We start from the raw sequence: 7,039 nt of genomic DNA, 5'->3' as shown, positions 1-7,039 counted from the left end.
AGCATAATGATTTTCAAGCCCAAAAGAAAATAACAATTTATCTGGGTGAGTGGTCCGTGGACAAGCAGCATCAGCATCACCTGGAAAGTTGTTAGAAACTCAAGTTATCAGGCTACACCCAGGACCTCCTGAATCACAAACTCTGGTGGTGGAGCCCTGCAATCTATGATTGAAGACATTTTCTGGCCAGGTGCAGAGGCTCAACGCCTGTAATCTCAGCTATTTATGAGGCCCAGGAAAGGAGTGTTTCAGCCCAGGAGTTTGAGACCAGCCTGGAAAACATAGTGAGACCCCATCTCAAAGAAAAACAACAACAACAACAACAACAAATACTTTCCAGCACAGTACACTGTAGATTATCAGTTGTTCACCATCGTGATCTCTTGGCCATCTGGGAGTTTTGGCTAACTGGCTGCCCAGAACTGGAAGGGAGTATTGTATCATACAACATATTGTTAGCTCGGGAATATATCACAATTCAAAATTTGAAGTACAGTTTCTACTGAATGCATATTGTTTTCTCACCATTGTAAAATTAAACAATCGTAAGCTGAACCATGGTAAGTCAGAGACCGTCTGTAGTTGATTTACCTTAAACTAATAATTTGAAAATGGGGGCTTATGAGCTAACTTGTTTTCATTTGTAGAAAAGCAATGGCAGTTTTTTTTTTTTCTGTTCCAGTCTGTAACTATTCCTTTAAAACATGGTACCATTAAATTATGGAAGATTTTTAAGGACGGAAAGGTTCCCATGATTATACTGTTAATATTTTTAACTTGAAAAATACGGCTATGCATTGATTTTAAGAATTTCAATAACTGACATTTGATAGGTATAAACTGTGCTTCAAGTATTACGCTTGGCCCTTCTCCCTTGCTATGTCATTAATATGCCTGACAACTCTATGGTACGTATTATTTTATATATAGGAAAAGTATTTTAAAAATTACCAGAGGCCACATTACAGTAAGATGCAAACACAGGTGTTTAATATCAAAACCTAAGATCTTGCAATCTATGCTATGCAAGAGTGGCAATAATTGATATCTGAAGAATGTAAATAATATTGACTAAATACTAAATAGAACATCTGACATAAATTATATATATTAGGTAGTCAATAAATACATGTTAAATGAATGGACAAATACCACTCAATTTATATGTACTCACCTGTGTATTTGATTAAGACCATTACTCACCCACCTTTTCTAAATCACGCTGCCCTTTTCCCCACATCTCTTTATCCTGATTCATATTCCTTCCTCACACTTACCACCACCAGACTTTTATAACTGTTTGTAAACTCATTTGGTATTTGTCTTTCACACTCATGTGCAAGCTCCATGGGAGCAGGGTGGTCTCTCTAGCCTACTGCTGTATCCTTAGTGTGTAGTTTGTAGTGGAGGTTTAATAAAAATCTCAATAAAATACTTACAAATGAATGAGCAAGTTTTCTTGCAATTTTCAATAACGAATATTTGTGAATGCATGTTCACCTCCAGCTAATCCCTTTTCCTTCTATTACATAGACATTGAATACTAAGAAAACTTTCCATAGTCTTATTCATGGGTCTTAAGGGGACAGTTTCAAAATGTCTACCAGTATATGAATATATACTCTAACTATTGAATATTCCCCTCCCCTGCAGACAGCAGACAGTCACACTGATTGTTTTTTGACAGTTTTGAAGCTAATAAAGTGCCACAGCAATGTAAGCTTGCAGAATGGCAGTTGTATGAGTTTCTAGAGAAAGGGGAAAAGTAAAACAGTGAGAGCCAAAGAGATCAGGTTAAAAGAGTGATTGGGGATGAGAATCAAAATATCACCTCTGCCTTTCAAAGATTTATACTACCCTCTTGTGGTAGAGGTAATCCTGAACTCCACTGAGCCACTGTGGAATCAGCTCGTGGTCCCTCACGCCAGCTGCTTATCATGGTTAACCCAGCAGAGCACACCAAGTTCCTAGGCAGGGAGCCAATTGCAACAAAAACACAACTCAGAACAAGAGCACAAAATGAAAGGTTTTAGGACAGCAATTTAACACTCAGCAATTCCCAGGAATCTTTTATTTCAGCAGGCTGGGAAGAATTTTGGTTCTTATTTGTTTTCACCTAGCAAAGACATCTGTTGGCACCCAGAGCTGCAGAAAGTGTCTGCCAAGTCCATGTTAGTCTTGGCCAGTTTTCAAGGATGTGCTGTACAGTACATTAAACATTATCCTACAGGAAAGCAACCTGTGACCACCCAGATCTCTGTACTAAAGACCCAGCCAAAACGTAAAGATTTCTTGATTGGCTGACAGATCATCTTGAGTTGATTTACCACTTCAGCTCGAAGAGCAAATGTAACAGCTGCAAGAAATCTCTGTTTTGCTCACTTAGCTCACAGAAAACACATTTTAGTTTGAGAACATTTCCTTCCTTCCTTCCTTCCTTTTCTTCCTTCCTTCCCTCCTTCCTTTTCTTCCTTCCTTCCCTCCTTCTTCTTTTCCTTCCTTCCTTCCTTCCTTCCTTCCTTTCTTCCTTCCTTCCTCCCTTCCTTTCTTCCTTCCTTCCTCCCTTCCTTTTTTCCCTCTCTTCTTTTGTTCATATATATATATTTTGCTGGCTTTTACTGAATATGTAAGTGATTCTGTTCTTTTATTATATTGCCTTAATTTAATCATGTCTTTTCTTGGCTTCTCATCAGCTTTGTTTTATAGTCTGGGTTCCCTCAAACAAGCCAGAAAAGGAAGGGAATTAGAAAAAGGCATAACATTTTTTCAAGTATGCTTGTCTTAGAAATATTTAAAAAGCAATACCATACTTTTAAAATCTCTAAACATAGATTCGGAGGTAAGACATGCTTATCTTAAAAAGTAGTCATTTACTTGCCTTTCTTATGTTGGGTACATGCAAGAAACTAACTTAATTGCAGTATGGAAGCTTTCATTTCCTCAACCATGAATACAGCAAACTATGAAAAGAAGGGGGCATCAGAAAGGAAAAGAAATAGGAAACCAAAGGCTATTGCCACAACAGTGTAAGAAATGGGCCAGAGCTTGAAAATAAAATAGCCAAACACGGAGAATTTGCCACTTTCTCACTAGCTTGTTTGTCGTATTGGGGAAACAATAAAACATCTTTTCATAAGAATGTTGCCCACATGTGCTAAAAAAATATGCTACTAGTCTAAATGAATTTTGTAGGCCCTTGATCTCCTATTTTGTATTTTGTATTGAATATTACTTTTAGAGTGCAGAAAGAGCATGTATATGATCATAGAGCATCAAGACTAAATTCTGAAAGATAATCAGGACCTGAGACAAACAGAATGAGAGGTGGAATGTCTAAAATTGTGAAAATATAACTCGTAAAATGTGTTTTCAAGTTAGAAGGAATATTTCCTCTAAACAAAGTTAAGTTATCCTAACTGGTATTATCATTTCCCTGTGACCACTTTTTAAAGATTTTGGTTTTATATAATAATGAAGAAAAATAACACATAGTTTCAGATCCATTTATTTAATAAAAATAACATTGGCAAATGGGCACAATTAATTTATATTATATGCAAAGTATCTCAGTTTTAATGAATGATTTTATGTAAATGAATAGACAACCTATTATTTCATATAATGTTATCAATGGATTGGAGTGTTGCTTTGTTAATGCACTTACCTGACCAGGATATTCTAGTATAAGGAAATCTTTCATGATAACCAAAGGTAGAGAACTCATCATTCCTGAATCTAAGGAATAACTAAATTCTCCAATTACTGTATCAGAGTACTGTCAGAAAAACAAAAGCTCATCAGTTCAGCATACCTACCTGATTATTTCCACACAGTACAATCTTATTTTTTATGCAAAAATGGGTTGCATTGGGGAAAAGCATTGTTGCATAGAAAATGTATTAGAAGAGCTCTGTGATACGTGCCTAATGTTTTTGTATTGTTGAGGAGTTTGGAAGACAGTATTATGCATACAGATGTGCTACAGATCATTAAAGATCAAGAGCTTTCAGACTGTAAAGTCAACAGGCTGATACAAAAATGGAAAGTGACAAGCAGCATCTTATTCAGAATAGGAGCTTTAAGGAGTAGAAGTAAAAGTAATATTCTAATCACTAACCCCACCCATCGAATATTCTGGTTTCCATCCTAGATTACTAAGAATTTAGTGGACACTTTAAAATTTTTATTTATAAAATCATTTATCAAATATGTCCAGAAAGTGATGTTGTATAAGAAAGGGTTCATGTCTGCATCTGTGTCAATTTGAGAGTAGACAATATAAATAAGTCATAAATATGCTTTGGTGGACTAATTTAATAACAGGATCTATAAAAGAATAGAAAATTATGGCATTTATTGAAAATACCAATTACCAAATTTTGACACATTTCTTTTTTCATTTGAATGGAACATTTTAAATTTAAAATGTGCATAACAGGGAAATATCTCAAGTTTAAAGATACTCTGTATTTCTTGATTTTAAATAATGTGCCCCACCATTTGAAATGGCTGAGATAAACATTTTGACAGGTAGACAATATAAACAATGTTTACCAAGGAACAAAGAATATCCTGTATACGATATGCTATTCTTAATAATAAGAGAAGTACCTATTGCTAGAAAGCTCTAGTGTTCCTAATTAAAGTACATAATTAAAGACTACTGAAAAAAATGTAGTATGAATACATTATGAAATGGGCCAGTTGTTCACAGCATCAGAAGCTGGCTACCATTCATTTGCCAGACTTTGACATTAAGCTTAACCCTGCCGTACTTTCTAGACCCAAAATTCTCCCTTGCCAGCAAGGATTTAATTCACGGCCAGATGGTCAGCAACAAGTTGTCATTGCTACCAATCTGGCTGTGACCATACAGGCCAAATCAAGAAATTATGCTTCTGCTTTGTTCGAAGGTACATGTCTGTAATCGCAGATCGGTCTTGGTCCCCTGGGCAAAGGTTCCCACTTAAGTTCCTCACCCTGAACTCCTGCTTTCTTTCTGGTCAGTCCCTTTTCTCTCACCAGTTCAGAGACTGCAATTAGTCCCCTAATATGTCACCCTGTTACTTCATGCAGTTATTTTTTAGCTTACTTCTGTGGATCTCTGAACAGTGACAGCTCCTAAATTGTTCATTGTCATGCTCCACTGACCTGACTATCCGTGATTTTCTGATATCCCTCTTGGAAAGTCCCTGACATTTAACCACTTGCCTGTGCCTATACTTTGTCACAAATTCTCTGAATACCATATTCTGCCTGTTAACCCAAATTTGCCTTTTGTGGAAAAAAAAATACATAGGTTTTGCTTTAAAAAGGTACTTGGACCACATACTCAAATATCATTTTAAAAGACAGCCTCAGTCAACATTGCAAAATTAAAACAAATGGAAAAATCAAAATAGTGAAAACCTCCCTAAGAAGATGTATAATAAAATAGAATAGAAAGCTGAGGGACTACTGAAGACAAAAATTTTGAAGACACTTCACCTGACTACAAAATAGAGAGCTAGACTAAGATTGACCTGTCCCAAATTCAACACATCATTTTGAATCTCTGAGTCTTTAAAGAGAAATACATTTACCCTGATCTCTCCTGTGTGTCTGTCTGCCTTGTGACTCAGAGATTTGGTATTGAAACAAATCAGAAAAGTATTCATATATAAGAAAACTCTACTGTCCATCTGCTCCTTTAAGTGATTAGATTAAATGAAAAAGAAGTGGTCAGAAGTTATATTAAAATGGATTTTCCCTGAGCTAAAAGGACTGAGTGAATTGCAAGCAATGTTAGTGAAAATTGATCTACATTTAGTTACATTCACAAGGTAAAGTAAAAATTTAATATTCTCTGAACAAGTAATAAAGTACAAAAAATGAGATAGTTTCAAAGCTTCCTCTTTAGCAATCTTTTTGGCAACAGGTTGCAAAAGAAGATAAATGTTTTTAATAGGAAAAAGTTTAGTGTGCCAAGAATTTTAGACATTGTCATAGGACCTTCAAGTATGAAGTCAGAATATTCTAATATATGCAACATTTAAAAATAGTAAGGATGAAACTATCTCAAAATATGTGTAAAAACAAAGTAAAAACATGAAGCACAATTTAGAGCAACAAATTTGTGTAGTACAAATAAACGGTTATAGCATATCACAACTCTGGCTTATGGAGTAGGTCTGGGCCCCAGAAGGTTCACAGCTCGTTTGTCTTACAGTTTATTCGTTCCCACCATCTCCATGCTTTGGCAAAAGGGGTCATGTCCCAGCTCATTCAGTCTCCTCACCTGGCTCCACCACGTGGCTCCTGGGCTGGCCCAGCTCTGCCTCCACTTCCTGTCACATGGGGCTGCCACTCAGCGCCAGTGGAGGATGGAAGATGGGAGGGCTACAGTGTTACAACAGCATTTTTGGCACCTGCTGTTTGGAAGGTCTCAGGTTCTTATTCTGTGTCCAAGAATGAGGACAACCAAAAAGTGAGGAAGGCAGGGAAGAATTTTACTGAGAGACAGAACAGCTCTCAGAGAAGAGGGGACCTGAAGTGGGTACTCCCTACTGGAAGGCAGGTCCCTACCGGAAGTTAGGCATGTGTAGCTGAGTCTAGGGTTTTTATAGGCTCAGAACTGGGGAGGCCCAGGCGGTAGGTGCCTTGCAAAAGGCAACATTCCATGGGTTAAGCATTATTCAGAAAGAACCAGCTAGGAAAGAGCTGGCAAACAGAAATAGAGGTTCTCCCTCTGGTCGTGGGCTCCATCCAGAAACGGCAACCTGGCTTTCAGGCTTCAGGCTGTTTTTGGGTTGAAGATCTAGTTTCACCAGGGACGTGCCCCTATCTATCTAGAAATTTGTCTGCCTACTGCCTCTAACAGAATGTTCATATATAGAAAGACATAAAGTTGTAAAGATGTCAGTTTTATCTAATTGAAATTATATGCAAGGTAGTCAGCATCAAAATCCAAAAGTAATGGCTGATGGTTCTCAAAAAATTAATTCTAAAGCTTACCTCACATAGTAAATGTGAGTTAAGCAACTTTCAGAACATTAAAAAA

The sequence above is a fragment of the Nomascus leucogenys genome, chromosome 10 (genome assembly GCF_006542625.1).
Source record: "Nomascus leucogenys isolate Asia chromosome 10, Asia_NLE_v1, whole genome shotgun sequence".
NCBI classification, from domain to species: domain Eukaryota; kingdom Metazoa; phylum Chordata; class Mammalia; order Primates; family Hylobatidae; genus Nomascus; species Nomascus leucogenys.
Note: the sequence above shows the minus strand (reverse complement) of the source record.